The sequence below is a fragment of the Rhipicephalus sanguineus genome, chromosome 1, assembly GCF_013339695.2.
Source record: "Rhipicephalus sanguineus isolate Rsan-2018 chromosome 1, BIME_Rsan_1.4, whole genome shotgun sequence".
Classification (NCBI taxonomy): domain Eukaryota; kingdom Metazoa; phylum Arthropoda; class Arachnida; order Ixodida; family Ixodidae; genus Rhipicephalus; species Rhipicephalus sanguineus.
In genome coordinates this window covers 89,375,220-89,393,230 of record NC_051176.1, presented here as the reverse complement: position 1 = coordinate 89,393,230, position 18,011 = coordinate 89,375,220, and the positions used below count along the sequence as shown (strand labels likewise).

The following is an 18,011-nucleotide window of genomic DNA, read 5'->3' as shown; positions in this document are numbered from 1 at the left end:
TTGCAGTAAACATTCGCTTTCTCAATACCATACCGAGTATGCCCTCACGCTACTACGGGTCAGCTCGCAAAATATGCGGCGAATTGAATGTCATTGGGTGAGATCATCGTCCTAGAGTGGATATAAAATGGCTGAGGATAATCATGGTGACCGAGAGAGAGATCGTAACTGCTGAAATAGTACGAGCTGGGCAAGTTGGAGCCATGTTTCGATTAATGATTGTTGGCATGTTGGAGCCATGTTTCGATTAATGATTGTTAACACATTTCACTGTTATTCTGTTTATGACGACTGGAATGTAACTTATTCCCTCGTCTAATACGGCTCAGTTGGTGCATCTCTGAACTATTTCTGTTTTAATGTTATCAATAATGTAGGAGGGCTTAGAAAAGGCGCTAAAAATATTCCAGCTTTGGCATGGCAGGCCTTTTAGGTCAGCCCTTAGACTTGCACATCTGCCGGCACACCCCACACATTCTCATCAGAATTTCTGTATTTCACGTTGAGGATGGGAAAGAATACACCATTAGACTACGATCACGTGTTTTCCGCAGTTCTCATTGTGTCGTTCTCGTACAAGTAATCACTAATACTATACGCATCAAGACAACAAGGAGCTTTTTACACATGCCGCCGCGGTGGTAGAGTGATGGCGGTGCTTCGCTACTGGTCCGCAAGAGTCGGGTTACATCTCGGTCACGGCACATTTCGACAAAGGCGAAATGCAAGATGCCCCTGCACTTACATTTAAGAGCACGTCAAAGAACCCCAGGTAGTGGAAATTTCTCGAGCACTCCGCGACGGCGTGCCTTAATGATATCGTTGTTTTCGTAAGTGAAACTCCGAAATTATTACTTTTGTTTGCATGTGATCAAATGTTTTATTTTTGTCTCTGGAGACAAAACATGCCGCCCTCCTTCCCATTGGTCAGCAAAGTCACTCATTAGCCGACTCACTCAGACTCAGATTGAGTTGACTAAGTGTCAGAGAGTCCGGGTGAGTAATGTTTTGGCGAGTTTGAGTCTGAGCGAGTGAGACTGAGAAAAATTTTAGTGAGTCATGGTCCGAGTGAGCCCTACGCGCAAAATATAATTCTTGAATGAGTATGTGCGAGCTCTACTTTTATTGCCGACCTATATGTGGTCCTGTCCATTCATCTTCAGGATTACTGTCAGGCTTATATTGGCTCATGTTTATACTCACGTCTACGCACACTTCTTTTAACACACTAGAGTTCATACGCCGCCTCAATATTTATTGATCAGAGGCGTAACCTAGGGCAGGGAGCGGTGCCTTGACATCATACCACAAACTGTTTTATGGGAAGTTCTTGATAAATATATCTCGTGTTAGTTACGTCTTTCACGAAAATGTCTTTACTGGATTGAAACCACTGATAACTCGCATTTAAAGGAACGATATCAAAACGCGCCACGTAGAGCACCGATTATGTGAGATATTGGCGTTAAAGAGCGACACCATGATCGAAAAACCTCATTGCACGTTAACGCACTCATGAGTCGACTCACTCAGACTCAGATCGAGTTTTGCGCCTTAGTCTGAGTGAGCCCTCTTGAGTAATATGTTGGTGAGCCTGAGTACGAGTGAGTCCTATGAGCTAAGAGTTCTTGAGTGAGTCTGAGTGAATTTTATTTATTTTTTTTTGCCGAGCTATGCTCCTTTCTTAAAATCAATGAATACACCTTATTATATTTCTTGTCCGATTACACGCAGGAATGCTGCTACTGACTCCACGGAAAGCGAACAGTGCAAAGATATCAACAATGGGCACGGCGACGTCGACCGCAGCGACAGTGCATCAGGGGAAGGGCCCCACAAATGCGAAATGTGTGAAAAATCGTTTAAATACAAACGTAGTCTCGGGGCGCATCACCTCACGCATACAGGCGTCATGCCATTTTGTTGCGACATATGTGGTATGTCGTTTTCACGGCAGGATCATCTCGCATCACATTCTATTAAACATACAGACAAGAGGCCCTTCATGTGCACGACGTGCACTAAATCCTTCAAGTATCTCAGAAGCCTTCGTCGGCATGAACGTCAGTGTACATGTGAGGGGAAATGTAAATGATAAATATATATATGGTCATTCTTCGGTTATACTGCCATCACTTAGTCTTTCTCAAATTGAGGAAGAGTAAGAATTAGAGAAAAAAACCCAAATCAATCACTCCGATGTATCAAGAACCAACAGCACCGTTATAAGTGCATGTATCCTTTCACTAATAGGATTTGTAAGAAATCATTCGCGTAAAAAAAATGATACGTAACCGCCTTCTCCGCTTGAATGAACCGCGATTTCCGTGCCGCGCTGCGGTCTGCCTTTCAGAAGAAATTCTCGACCATTGAATAAGAATAAGATCTAACTTTTGTGTTATGTGTGCGGCAGTTTTTTTAAAAATTGTTTTAATTCACCTCATACCTTGTGACATGTACACGTGGGCGTTCGTAGCAGTGAAATATGTGTGCACAGATCAATCGTGTAGGCCAACTTTTACTTCGAGACTTCAGCGAGATATGCAGTGCAGAACGAGCAATTATACTCGCGCTCTTTCTTAAATCAAAAAGTTTATTCAAACCACGCTTGTGAGAAATACTTCTAATCGTGAAAAACAGCTCAGCGAAATGCGCGTGGTAAACAATGTTGAGTGCCAATTGTGAATTACCGGAAACAACCTCATCGTCTCATGAGTATGGAATGGTGCAATTCTGGAGATCATTCCCACTCTTTGCTGGTCGGATTGCTGTGTGGATGTAGTTGTGCCAAAGATGCTTCTGGATCAGCCGAAATTGACTTCATTTGTGTTTTCCGAAACGAGATTTTCAATATCCCTGCAGGAACCTCTGTGAACAATTATTACGAATTTCTGCTATGAAATTTGGTTTAATCTGGTCATGTCTGCTATAATTATCCAGATACAAGTGCTGCAAACATGATCGTCTTCATTCTGGTCGAACTGCGCAAAGGACGGGACACGAAGGAAAGCAAGACAAACGTGTCCCGTCCTTTGCGCAGTTCGACCAGAATGAACTCGTACCAACTAGCCCAACTCTCCACGATGATCGTCTTATTGTTAATTTCAAGTTTTTTTTTACCTCTGCGGAAACTATCTCTCCTAAGAGTTGAGGCTAACATCACAAGAAGTTTCAGTCTGCGACAAAACTAAACTGCAAACGTTTCTTATCTTCGTGTGACCTTGGAAAGGCATTATGTAAGTTTTCAGGAGAAGTTCTTACTTTCATGCCAGTAGTCTGTTCTGACACTGTGACCTGTACCTAGAACTGTCATTTTACTGTAACGTGACAAATGCATTTGTGCAAGCGAAGAATAAAATGAAAAGACAGCGTGATGATACAGTTATGGTAGCGATTTATTTTCCCGGTACTTCGTTGACAATAAAAGAAAATCTCTCCGACGAATCATTGGTAATGGACCGCTACATGTCAACTAAGGTCTACACACGAACATATAAGAACAAATGTATGCGGGAAAAGGCTCACGCACTGGATCAAATTTCCCGAAGAAATTAGGGCTACGGGACGGGAAAGCATCAATTGCCTTGAAAGCTAGAGGAAGAAATTCGGTGGAACCCCACACAAGAATTATAGAGGAACTACCGCCACGCCGGTTATATCCCTGATCTTCAACATTTATGGGCGGTGAAGTCCTGCGTGCAAAGAAGATGGAAGAAACAGAAATTTTGCCGCAAGTTGAAAATGTGCTTAGCCATGTAATCTCGCAAAAAGTCAGAAGCATATGCTATGCTACAATACCGACAAAATTAGAACCGTTGCTGCGACAGCGTGCACGAAATGCCGAGAAACGAAAAACGTAGGTGATGCTCACAAACGTGATATATATAGGTCGGAGCAATGGCCAGGGGGCAGCAGATACAAAAACACGCGCATCGCCACCACGGCAGGACAGATAATATTGTCGAAGAGCTTGGTAGAAATACGCCGGAGACACGGTCACCGCTTTCACATCGCGCGGCGAATACGGAGGCGAGGAGACCGAGCAGATGTACCGACCCATTCAAACTCTTTAAAACGGCGTCAAACGGGAAAGACGGCGACCCTCTTGTCAACAAGCGAGCGGAGAGAAAGAGAGACGAGAGAAAAGAGAGAGAGAAAGTTCCAGCGCGCCTCGGTTGGCTACCGTACGTCACGTGACACGTTGCTCTCTCAGCGGTTACCTCTCCAGGAGAAAGAGTGGAGGAGACAGAGCGGCAGAGGCAGAGGCGCCACCGCGCCAGAGAGAGAGAGAAAGAGCCGAGGGAGCGAGTACTGCCAGCGCCCTCTAGAATATTTTCAGGCCTGCTCACTACTCCGGCCGTGGCCTCTGACGTCAGTCATTTTTGACCCTCGTCTCCTGCTGAGTAGACGTGCTCATGCATGCTCACGCTGTTTGAGAGAGCAGGATTGCTAAGCCTGACGAAGCCTGCCGTGGTATACTGGTGTTTCTTTTCGCGTCTGCTTGAAGACCGTGGTCTGCGTTTGTGAAGTGCTGCGTGGTGATGTGATGTGCTTCGTTCACGGAATGTTGTACACCTGCAAGCTCTCCCAATGGAGCAGTGCTGTGGGCCCAAGTGTCGCCGATATTGGCGATGTACCGAAGGTTCCAGTGGTTTCATTCTCCCAAGGCGACCAAGAAGAGAAATGAGAGCGTGCCGTTCATCGGGATGACATCGATATGCATTCTCTCCGTGATTCAAAGGTATGTGTAGTCTATGCTACTTGCTTTTCAGATGTTTTAAAGGCATCACCTCTAACACGTTCAGTTATTTCGATAAAATAATGCCGTGTGCACTTCTGACTTGTTAGCGCGCAAGCCTTTACATAAGGCACATTTAGCTGAGCGTCGCAGACGCTCACCCCCGCGATGATGTAGCGTCTCTTGAGAGTGCATAGATTTCCCGTTTTTGACGAGCGCGTCTTGCCGAGACGCGGTGAGCTTGGCTGCTAAATGACGGCGAAACGAAGTAGACGCACCTTCATGCTCCAATCAAGCGACTTCACAAACGGTGCGAGAGATGCGTTTTGCGTTCCGCTGCTCGCACCCCGATCTCATAAAAATTGAGCAATAAACGCGCGTGGCCGTATATTCTCAGAACAGGGGTTTTTTCCTTCAGGGTCGGTAAACATTTCGCTATTTGCGCGTAGCATCGCGGGCTTCTTTTGACTGAGAAACGCTAAGCAGTGGCGATGCGTGGCGTCGTGCATCTGTTTTGTATACATAGTATTTCTGACCGGTGCTCCGACCACTTTTTGCGGCATTATAATTATGCGCCAGTCTCGCAAGCACCTTTGCCTAATTTGTTTCCTTGAAATGTGTACGGCTGCAAGTCAGCTGAATTGGGATGCCTGTAGACACCTCATAGATTTTGTTGTTTTGTAACTGGGCAAATATGTATCACAGTGGAGCGGAAAGCCTGTGATAAACCGCTTTCTTAAATGGTTTTCAGGTGTGTGAGCTCGATTTCAAGCCAGAACACTTAAGGACGACTGCCAAGTACACCGATCCAAGAACCGGCAGGACAGTAGTAGCTCCTATGGGGGATACTCAGCTGACTCTGGACGCAGTGCGGACAATTTTTCTCGTTTACCAAATAAATAGAAACAGTTTCTGCACATCTTATGGACAGTGTGACGTGTGTGCGTGTGTGTATGTAAATAAAGAATGAAGTATGAATCAAACTTGCCTTATTTATTTCGTCACTTTTCGGGGCCATCAACCTTTGCATTTGTAAATCGGTCACATTTTCGATAGCGCACAATCTTTTCTTATTTTTAAGTGGAATAATAAGTCGCTTACAGACCAATCACCAAAGACTCTAAAGCGTAACACATTCCTTAAGCCAGCGCCAATCCCGACGCAAAAGGCAAAATAAAGCTGTTACGCATGTAAAACTAGCCGCGAACGCTTTATCCATTTCATAGGAGACGATAGTGGCAATGGCTTCACTGTCTCCCGCGCGTTCGCTCGCTCGGTCAAGACGTGTGACGTCACGGCGGCAGTGAGCAGGCCTGAAATTTTTTTCTAGGTGGCATTGGTACTGCCGGTACGCCGGTACATTCCAACGTGTTTCTTTGAGCTTTGTGCGTGCTTCTTCCATGTCGGTTTGGTGCGCCATTTTGTCTTTTTTTTTGCGTGGCGTGCGAGTGCCTGTGCAACGCGCGTGTGTGCTTTGGAGCTGCAGCCTCAAGTCGAGTGCACGGGTAAAGGTGAGTGTACTGTTCTACTTATATACTACTTTCGTCTGTTTACACCTTCGGCTGTGCACTGTTTAATAAGGCACTTCGTTTGCGTGTAGCAAAGAAGTAAGCTCTAGTTTTCGCGCGTTGTGGAGGCGACTCCCATCGCGCGTCTCTTCTGCTTTTTGCGGTATGCATTTGAGCGATGTGCTTTCGCGCCGAGGCTGAACCACGTGCAGCAATTTTCAAGCGTCAGCTTGCATCTAGTGTGATAAAAGAAGAAAAAAATGAATAAAAATGTTCCAGTGAAAAAAAAAAAGCTCGAACGTTCCAGGAATATTGGCGCGTGTTTTTGAGTAGAGTGCACTTTTCGCGCACTTTCGATGGCGATTGACAGTGGTTAACGGTGCGAGGACTGGGATCGAGTGGAGGAACTCTAGTGCGCCATGTACGGCCGAGTACGTTCAGAGCAATTAGTATAAGACTTTATTTAGTTGTTTCTTTTCGCTTTTCATCTGTTCGTTCGTATACATGCGCTAATGCTGATCATGATCATCTGCAACTCTGACGACTTGCATAATGTGGATGCTATAGTCGCTAATTCGTAAAAGTATACGTCAACTATAAATTAATAGTTTTTTTTGTCTTGTAGTGTGGCTTAAAACTGCATCTCTTGTGCAATTTACTCTCTCCGTTTCTTGATCGTTTCCCGGCAAAGGATGCAGACGTTGGTATCCGATAGCGATTGGTCAGCTCTGTTCTGATTCACGAATCGCAATCGAAAGTGGCCTTGTAACATGCAAACGGGAGCAGGGGCGTAGCCAGAAATTTTTTCAAGGGGAGAGGAGGGGGGGGCGCACCGCCTTAATTTCGGGGGTTGGGGGCACCTCCTTGAAATGGTCATTTTTCGCTCTGTATGCAAAAGAATTTCGGGGAGGGCACGGGCCCGGTGTGCCACTGCCACCCCCTGGCTACGCCACTGAACGGGAGCGCTGAAGCATTGCAAAAAAAAAAGACCAAGACGCGAAAGACGGAGTTTGTCTTGAGAAGCATTACACCAAGAGCATCCACGCGCGTGCCCCGACTTTGAATTTTTTCATAGAAAATTTAAAAGTACCACCTATCAAACGAGCAGCTGTCACTACGTAAAAATGGAGAAACTGGATTAAGTTGCAATATTCTCGACATGTGTAAGGATTTAAAACACAGCAGGGTGAGGAGGAGGCTAAGGGATTTGTCAAGTGCTTGCAAGTTAGTATGCCAGTTACTGCATGTAACTATCGAATGGATGTGATTGACTGACTGCTAATCGCTCCAATCATTTCAGGTTCACAGGACAGGTCTGAAAGGTCAACCTCAATCATATTTGGCTGTGGATATCACTGCAACTTTGGCACTCGACCAAGCGAGGTATGTACTCAGTATCTCGAAATTTTTTTTTCTGCGTGTTTTAAAGGGGTACTGACACAAAATTTCGCGGCCGAGATAGCCTGCTGGATCGATTTCCGTGTACGTGCGTGTACCATCTGCGAAATATCGACAGCGAATAAAGCTTGGAAGGTATTTTATATGAATATTGAAGTTCGCGTGCGCGATCCAGCATTATAGGGCGCACCTATTGCATTGACACCCTCGGAGGTGACCCGAGGTGACCTCCCTACTTCCCATACGTAAGCGTTGTAGCCGGTACAACAAGTTGTGATGACGTCGTAGCCGCCATTTTTGTTTTGACGCGCTCGCCGCTGCGCTGTTGGTGTCTCAAGGAAATCGTCGCCAACAGACGACGATGAGGAGGACGACGACAACGAGGACGATGATGGCGACGTCATCGCGCAGCACGTGCGGCAAGCGTGCGAATGCGAGGAGACGACGCGAACAGTGCGGAAGTGCGTCACACTTCTGTGTGCTGACGTGATCGAGCGCTGCAGCCGCTAGGTGGTGATAGTTGCACCCGGAGGCTTGTCGTTTTTGAAACCGAAACTGACACTGGTCGGTAATGAGGAGCCTGTAATTAATTATCTGTCGCGCGCTGCAGCAAACGATGTGCCGTGTTATGACTAACAGGCCCCCAGCAACACATTGCAGCAAAAAAACGCGAGGCCAAAGTTTTTGTGTCAGTACCCCTTTAACATTGCTGAGGACATGTGTGTATCATTTGTAAAGAAAGACCAGACCCTAAATGGGGTCTTCTGAATTAGTACCTCAAGTTTAATGTGCAGGCCAACTGCCTACATGCACCCACGCCACAGCTGCGACGTATTGCCCCACTGTCAGCGCATAAGCCTTCTGGCATAGCCGTATATCAACCTCAAGCATACTTGGCCGTGGATGTCACTGCAACTTTAACGCTCCGCGAAGCGACGTATGTATTGAATATCTCTGGAATTTATTGTCTCCGTGTTTTAAAATTTCTGAGGACACGTGTGTCGTTTGTAACGACAAATCAGACCCTAAATAGGGTCCTCTGAACTAATACCTCAAATTTAATGTGCAGGCCTACTCACCCCATGCACCCAAGCCACAGCTGCAACACGTTGCCTCGTCAGCGAAGTCAGCTCATAGGCGCATACTTCTAAAGTATATTTCATGGAAACACATCTCAATGTCATGATTTCTTGTCACATTTGTGAGACTGCAGTGCAGAACTTGTACAAATATGAAAGACACTACAGAGTTCATTCAAATGTTCATAATGTTAATGTAGCATGTGTAAATCAGGGCTGCTCGAAACATTTCAAAACATTTAATGCACTGCGTGTGCATGTTTCACGCAGTCATGTTGGAGATGATGTTGCTCCTGTGTCATCTGGACAAGAATTTAGATGTCCTCAAATATTTCATGATGTCAAGTTTTCTTTTTTTTTTTAAAGATGTTGGGCACGTTAAGAAGCATATTTCTTCTAGTGTTGCCACTGCCTGTTGTTTTGTGAACTGTAAAAAAGTGTTTTCAAGTGCAAAATCATTCACGTCTCATGTAAGTCGCTTTCATGGCAGCATTGTGTGTCCAAGACAGGGTGTGGCACAATGTGAGGAAGATCTTGGTGCACCTAGCAGTGCAGGTCAAGATTTCACCAGTGTTGATGTTTAACAAATTTCAGGGCATGATGATGAGGTTTGTAAAAGTGGACGGCTGCCACAAGTGCGCATGTAGCCTATACTGGAACTTAGTGGTCTAGATGCGATTCATGGCAGAGCTCCTGAAGTGAAGCAAAATGACCTTGCAGAATTACGGTTTAGAGTATGTGTTTATCCCTCTACATTATGAGCAGCTATTTCTGTTACTAGACATAATACACGGGTTGTTTGTGCAACTGTGGGCTCTTTTTACATTTTATATTTGTTGTTACACTCCATGCTTACTTGGGAACATTATGCATCAGAGCATATACATGTAGCTAGTTCAGCATGCGACAAATATGGTCACATTTGCTGCTCATCATTTCTATCTGGTGTCCTTTGATTTCATCATACAGTGTCTCACACAATGCAGCATAGTTTATACATTTCCGGCGTTTCACATCTGAAACCCGAATATGTGATTGGCATAGTTTATGGCGCATGGATTTATTCTGTCATTCTCTTTTTGTTTACTCCAGGTACATTGGACAGATCAACCGGACCAAAAGGCGGGGTAAAAGAGAAGGGAGCGGAATAGGACCAAGGGTGCTCAGCCTTATCAAAGCGCTTTGAATAATAAATGTGCAAGTATTGACAAAAGCGTTAGTTGCATATTTTATTAGGTACTACCCATGTCGAGTGATGGTCGCATGGTGAGGTAGACCACTCTACAGTTCATAGTGACACAGAATACACTTGATCTCTTGGGTCATCATACTAACAATGCAGCTGCATTTCATGTTGAGAGCCACTTGTCACCTCGCAGAGAAAATGCTACATTGATGGTCTCATGATAGCATTGACAAAAAGACGTACAGGTCGGTTTTATTTTGAGTTCACGAAAAAGATGTCAAAATGAAAGAACACCGTCATTTGCAAATGACGGTGAAATGTTATCAATCTGACAGGTCGGTTGTGTTTTGAGTTCATGAAAAAGACGTCAAAATGAAAGAACACCGTCATTTGCAAATGATGACCTTCAGTTATTTTGATTGTTACATTTTATCAATTTGACGGTTTGCTTGTATTTTGAATTGACGGGAAAGACATCAAAATGATAAAATATTACCATCATTTGAAAATGACGGCCTGCCATCATTTTGACGGCCATATGCTTGGAAATAGAGCTGCCAGGATATTTCCCGTCATTTTGACAAAAATTTTTTTACAGTGTAGGAGCAATCTGCGGCCTATTCAGAAAGACCACCCCACAAAAGGACAATGTCACGAACAAGATCCTTCGCAACTTAGACGAAAAATCGACCGCGGCGATACAACCGATTATGGAACGAGGCAGATGTGCCTCTTGAGCGTAAATACGCCGAGATAACTCTAATACCCAATCCAGGAAAGCCGACACTTTTGGTCATAACTCGCTAAAGTCTTCCCTAGGCAATCTTTTCGAGCACGTTGTTCGCAACGCACTCTGAACAGACTCAACAGGCACGCAGAGGAGAAAGAAATCCTACCTTCGACCATGTATGATTTTCTTGCCCAGCTCTGGGCCCTCGCAACTCAAGGAGAACATTTTGGACATTAAGCCGAAAAGAACAATGGGTGCCTTATCGACTTTTTACGTGACGGGAGCATTCTAAAACGTCTCCCACGAGTCAAAAATCGGTACGCAATGCGGCAGAGGAACCTGCGAACGATCGTTTCTCAGTGATCGCATGACAACTGCTGGGCTCGTACAGCTCCGAACACGGGAAAGAAATTGTACCCGCAATAGGCACGCCGCAATGCGCGCTTGTTCCAGTTCTTAACCTGGCAATGCACAAGCTCCCAAACCACCTGAACGTAGCACCCGTGATTCGAAGTGCCATATGCTCAGGCCACATCGTGAGGTATACTGGCAGAAGGTCTTTGGGGCAGCAGCAAGACGCTACTCAAGCAGCCGCAGAGGCCATCGGAGACTATGTTAAGAAACGTGGACTCAAATGCGCTCCAGAAAGCGCTGACGTACTCTGCGGAGGACATCAAGACGAAGAAAACAAGAGCCTTTAAAAGAAGTGGAAATACTGTTGGAGGGTAAGCTCGAAGAAAGCGTTAAACCAGTGGCCATATTGGGCCTTCACCTACAGAGCGAGGGGGGAAGTGAGACAGTCCTTCACATCTGGTAAAATACACAACACAAACCATGCACCTCATCCATCGTATCTCTGAATAGACTGAATGAAGCCGCCGTAGTCAAAATCATCCACGCGCTGATCACAAGTAGTCTCACCTACAGCACCCCTTACCTTACCTTCTCAAGCCGCCATCTACAGAAGTCGACACATTTTTACGGCTAGCCTATAAACAGGCGCCGGAGCTTCAGCCATGAACATCCAAGAGACGCCACAAGGAGCTCGGCACGATCAGCGTAAGTGAACTGATAGAGTGGCTACTGGTGATCCCGAGTGAACGGGTATCGCTGACGGGGACGTGAACTGCCCTACGACACCTAAGCGACCCAGTGCCATTCACCGAACGTGCACTGAAAAAATGCTGCATGACCCCCCCCCCCCGTAGTGAAGCATCTCTACGTTACGCCCGCGCCCGCGAATATGCATTCTGATTAAAACAGCGGCCGTCGATGTACTCGCGCGTAATGCTTACGAAAGAAGTTCACCAGCTCTCACGGCACGCTGTACACGGATGCAGCCATGTACGAGGACAGATTACCATGTGTTGAACGCCCTCTGCGAGATTGCCACGGCAGTTGAAAACATGTGCCCTACTTGAAACAACAATAGTATGATGGACCCCAAACCAGCCATGGTGGTCTAGTGGATACGGTGCTCGACCCGAAGGTCGCGGGTTCGAATACCGGCCGCGGCGGCCGCATTTCGGTGGAGACAAACATGCTGGAGCCCCGTGTACTTGGATTTAGCTGCACGTTAAAGAACATCATATGGTCAAAATTTCCAGAGACCAACCCCACGGCGTCCCTTGAAATCATGTCGTCGTTTTGGGACGTGAAATCCGAACTATTATTATTATGGCCGCCAGGTCACGATTACCTTGCTGGGAACAAGAGAGCCCCAGCCTCAGCTAGAGGGCATACTCCCCGAACCTCACAGCGAGGCTACGATGAAGAAGAGAGTTCGGAATCGATACAGGAACAATTTGAAGCTATAGATCAACATTACGGAGTGCCTCGCCGGAAATATGCCTCACCGCAAGACTCCCATGCGCGCCGGAGCAGTTTCATGGAGGCCGCTACAAACCAACGCCTTTCGACACCGCACGCCATATGACTGCATCTTCTCCACACAATACCAGCAGCACTCCCCAGATTACAATGCCGCGGCAACGCTCTACCACGCCACTTGAGCGTGTCAGCTCATGAGCGTCAACTCGCCAGCCTACACCTGATCGTGAAACGGCGGGCAGCCTCACTGTCTAGAGTAAACTCCTGGGACCCGCAAGATCTGGTCGCGAGATCGCGCAGGGTGTCCGCGGCACATGGGGTCCTGGACAGGGGACTCCTCCCACGCCCAGGGCCCGTCAAACAACCCTGCGGTTTGTGTTCATTCTAATAAATGTTTTCACTCGCTCACCCATATTGAGACACAAGTTTGCGTTGGCCCTGAGTAACTTGCTTGGAGTGGCGAAATCTAGTTAACTCAACGCATTTTCGATGGAGGCCAAATGTTTGAGGCCCGTGTACTTAGATTTAGGTGCCCGTTAATGAACCCCAGGTGGTGGAAATTTCTGGAACCCTCCACTACGGCGTCCCTCATAATGATATCGTGGTTTTGGGGCGTTAAACCCCGGATATTATTATTATTGCGGATTCCAATCGGTCTACTTATCTTCAGCTAATTTCGAACCACGGCAGAACCTCCGATTCTAAACACAAAACTATTCCCACTGGTACCGTCCCTCCCTTCCGAATTCCGTGCACCACCTCATAATTATTGGAAACCCAAAGTGATGTGTGTTTCATTATTGTTACTCTCGTTTTAGATTTCGTTGGTGGATGCTTGCATAGGTTTTTTTCTTCATTGATATTGTCAGGCGGTCGTGGCGTCGACGAAGGCAGCAGTCGACGTCTTGTCGCCGGGAAACGAAAATACACACTGTACCGTGATAGCGGCGAACTGTGCGTCGGCCGTCGAAAAACTCCCCAGCGGTAAGGCGTGTCGGCATTTTACATGCGGCATCGAACATTCGAGCCTTATCGCTGGTGGCCGCGTTAGTTCCAGATTGAACTCAACTGTTTGCGTTTGTGAGCTCAAGTCTATAAGAAGATCCTGAAATAATCTGTAAGGTTCCCAGACATTCGGGCGCGGTTTGCGCAAGATAGTGATTATACGTGTAACCGACGAGTTACATGAACGTAGCAAAAGAAGCGCGCGTGGCATTGCTCCCCTCTTTAAAAGCATCGTCCGGATGCTTGTGAGAGACCATAGAAGAGGAAAAAAAAAGAAACACAAATAAATTACAATAACAAAGGAAAAAGTAGAGTCCAGAGGTTCTCTAACCCGTAAAGAAACGGCTGAAGGCGCACGACATCGACGACTTCAGGTCGTGCGCGGCATCGCTGGGAGTTCGTAATGCCATCCGGGATGACCTCGTGGTATAGAGCGCCGAGACGTCGAAGCACCTTGTATGGCCCGAAGTGTCGCCGAAGACGTTTTTCGCTGAGTTCACGTCGGCGTATCGGCGTCCAGACCCACACACGGACGCCGGGCTGGTATTCCACGAAGCGTTGTCGAAGATTGTACCTGCGGCTGTCGGTCATCTGCTGTTTATGCGTTGGCGGGCGAGCTGTCGGACTTCGGCTACTGAAAGTAAACAGCGACGTCGACGTTTTCTTTGTCGGGGACATTGGGTAACATGGCGTCGAGCGTCGTTGCCGGGTATCACATGCTCTTTCCTTCCTCCGTGCCGGGCATGGAGGAAAGAAAAAAATAGAAGGGAGCACGCCTCGTCCACAAGCCAGCCTCCTCTGAAGCCGCTTGCTCCTCGCGTTCGAGGCTCATTTCCCATGATGCTCCTGTTTCATTTCCTTTCTTGACGGACTCATGAACAAAAACAAAATTTGACTAGCGCGCGCGCCTAGCGTTGACAAGCCAACCTCCTCGGACGCCGCTCCCCCCTCGTACTCCAAAACTCAATCACGTGGGTGTGCTCATTTCCCAGCGTGCCCGTTTCATTTTTTTTTTTTTGGCTGGGATTCAAGAATGTCACGTGACGCTCGCTCCTAGTTTTTTTACTCCTCCATATTGCCGGGTACCTTCCGCAGACCAAATTCTAGGGCGTCATCTGCGTTGTTTCTTGCACGGCTGTGTTGTATGCTAAGGTCACGTACGGAAGGATGACATCCCAGGCCTAAAATAATTAATCAGGGGGTGCCACAGGGCTCAATCTTGGGAACATCATTATTTATTCTCTATATAAATGACCTGCGCCAAGACGCTTCACCCTCACAATGCATGTTATACGCTGCTGACACAACTGTCTCCAACTCGGATGTGTCATTAACATCGTTAACTAATAAATTAAACAGTGCGTTAGCTAGCATTACCACTTGGTGTCACAGTTATCACTTGATCTTAAGTACAAACCAAAACTAAATTTGTCGTTCTCTGTTCTCCTCAAAGACGACTACAATTTTGACCTCAGGTGACTCTCAACTCCGACTTCATTTCGACTAGCGACTGTTTTTCATTTCTCGATGTCTATCTCGATCAACAACTGAAATTTAGGAAAAGAACATGTTTCGGTGTAAGAGCATTAGTAAAAGCTAGGCATTGTCTGTCTATACTCCTGCTCTCCTTTCACTTCATCACGCATTCATTCACAGCCACATTAATTACGGCATTGCTGCCTACGGCAAAAAGTATCAGTGTCACTTCACATGCTATTGAACAAAAACAAAACCAAGCTCTGCGGATTATTTCTAACTTTAGTCGCTGCATAATCTTAATGGCATAGCATGGAGAATAAAGTGCTTACAACTAATGATTTTATTTGCCCTTAACCTAATTCTCATGCTTTTCATGTTAATTAATAAAGATCTCACCTACGAGTTTATTTCCTTGGATTCCTTTAAGAATAATAACACTACTTGTTTTTTCTCACAAAAAATAGCTTCTTGCTGTCGAAAGCTTTTACTAATTACGGTAAAATGACAGTATCCTTCTGTGCTATCAGAATGTGAAATTCTCTTCCTCACCCCATCAAGAGATCGTCAGCTCTTACTGCGTTTAAAAAACGCTTAAAGCTCATTTCCTAAACGAATAATTATATCAATTATTAGGAACGTGTACTGTGTTCTTTTAGTGCTTCTTTTTTTCTTTCCTATCTAATTATATATGAACATTACTTGAAACGCAGTTTTACTGTACGTTTTCGCTGTCGTTCAACTGTTAGTATGAATTTCTATTTATTTATCCCATGGTTATACAATCCGAAAACAGCTCTGTGTGCATATAAACTTTGATGAATAATGACTCCTGTTATTGCAGTATTCTTTCTGTGTAACTTTTGTACCCATTTTTTTTTTTTGGTTCGCTTAGAGATTTTTGCAGTTCTGTGCTTATTTCATAGTTTCTATGTAATAATCATGCACACAGGGTCCCGGTACGGTCTCCTGACCCTGGGACCCTCTTCTCTATATCCGTCACGATGTAATCATACTATGCAAAATAAAGGTTTCTTTGTCTGATTGATTTGCAGAGAGAGAGAGAGGACGAGAGGCAAGCAAATGCAGATAGCATGGCTATAACTAAGGGGAGGTTTACTGGGGAGGAGGTTTTAATACCGCCCCTTCGACTTTTATTTTCTGGCTCTAGGTATTTGGGTGATGCTAAAATATTTACACACCTTCAATGCGATGAATAGTTCCCAAAAAATGTTTAAATTAATATAAAGCAACTAATTCCACATAATTTTTTATTATGTGTATGCTGTGTGCTTGATTCAGACACGAACATCACCCAGTATAAACCTTCAACATTACATCCGTTCTACACGCCCCTCCCCCACCCCCTAAAAAATTCCTGGTTACTGCCTCGGCAGGCAGAAGTACAGCCGCCAGCGCAGCGTTGGACACGGTATGTTTCCTGCAGCTAACTGGAGCGCGGTTCAGATGGAGCGCGGTTCAATTTCACTAGTAAATTTGTTTCACTTCTGCCTGACCGGCGGGTCGAATACACTCACTAGGCAGGTCCGTTTTAACGCGATAGCGTTAGACAGCTCGTTGTGCGGAAAACGGCGTCGTTTGTGAGCGAAAAATCGTCTGTGACCGAAAACTCGAGAAAGATGCAAATAAAATCAACAATGAAAATCTTCGGTCCCATTGAGGATCTAACCCGGGCCGTTTACGTGGCAAGCAGGCCTCCTACCACAAAGCCACGATGTTGCTTGCAACTCCATCGGAAAAAGCGTTACACAAATGCCATGTATAAGTGAAGGAGTCCCCTTAAAGGTGGTCATGAACCACTCCTCGGGCTTGGGGAGAAAAACACCCTGGAATGATTCGTACCCTTACCAGAAATATATAGCCGGAAGAATTTCTCGAAAAGCTAAAAAAGGACCGGAGATATAGCGATCGCAATATTTACCCTCTCAACTCGCTTCATTCCGGAGGAGAGAGGGAGCACCGTTCGAGCAGCCCCGCCCGGTGCCTTACGTCATCCTTACGTCACCTCGCTTCAATGTTGTATGCGTTTCCTTGCCGCGTAACTTGGCGGTGTTGACGGCTCCTGCTGGAAACTAATAGCTCCGGTCGGCTGCTTCTCGCGGTGCGGTGCGGTCTATCGCGTCTGGGTTGTAAGCGCTGACGCGATCTATTTGCATTGATACTGTCGTTACTTCGCTTATGTCGCATTGATATTGATACTTCGCACTGGTACTGTCGTTACTTCGCTTCGTTACTTCGCTTATGTCGTTTTTCCATCAAATCAAAATTAAACTGAAAGGAAAAGCCGGCAAGCCCTCGATGCAGCCGATTGGTACTGGCATGTAGTACACTCAGTATACGCTTTTAGATAACGGACTGGCCAAGGCGGCCTGCCTCAACTGCGCAGAATTAAAATCCCGTGCGGAGAAAACGCGACTCAAAAGCAAGAAAAAAACGCGACCGCGCTGAACGGGAGGAAACGAGATACATTGCCCTTCGACCTTCGGACAGCTGCAGCGCGCCTGCTCGTGGGCGAGGGCGAGGAAATCAGACAATCAGACGCTCGGAATACAAGCGAGGTTTGAAAAAGCGTCGCGACGTGTCCGCGCGCGAAGGGGAGAAAAAAGCAAGAAAGAAACGCGAGAAGAGAGTCGTTTTAGGCTGGCCCCAGCAGCGTGCGGGATGCCCAAGCAAAGCTGTCATGGGATTACCTTGGCCTTGTGAACGCCGATTCTGAACTGTCCAGCTGTGTCGGCTGTGTGTGCGCGTTTTGTGCCTGCTCTTTGCCGCTGGACGTGAAATGCGTGGTTTGACGACAGTGCAATATGCCTTACTGCGGGTCTTACTGCGGGTGGGATATGGTGTGACACTGTCCCGGCGACTCAAGCGAGCCTGCCGCTGAGTATATTACCAAGCAGATATGGCACGCTGCGTTCGCGGTACCATCGGGAACAAAATGGTAAGTAATACTAATGTTTCCTCTGTTCGCACGTCCTTATCGTCGCTCGGGCAGCTGAAGGTATCCTCCTGTACATTGCGTCGAGTGAAAAGTGCAATCAAA

At 46.3% G+C, this 18,011-nt stretch overlaps 1 protein-coding gene and 1 long non-coding RNA gene across 2 annotated transcripts in view; both read left to right on the top strand.

The window, feature by feature from the left end:
* LOC119406483 (uncharacterized) overlaps positions 1 to 18,011 on the top strand; it is a 104,510-nt gene that overhangs the window by 13,749 nt on the left and 72,750 nt on the right. The gene's annotated exons all lie outside the window — the stretch shown is intronic.
* LOC119393774 (uncharacterized) lies at positions 6,105 to 9,922 on the top strand. The gene is made up of 3 exons (XR_005183998.2): positions 6,105 to 6,249; positions 7,547 to 7,629; positions 9,816 to 9,922. It is a non-coding gene; the product is annotated as an uncharacterized LOC119393774 (long non-coding RNA).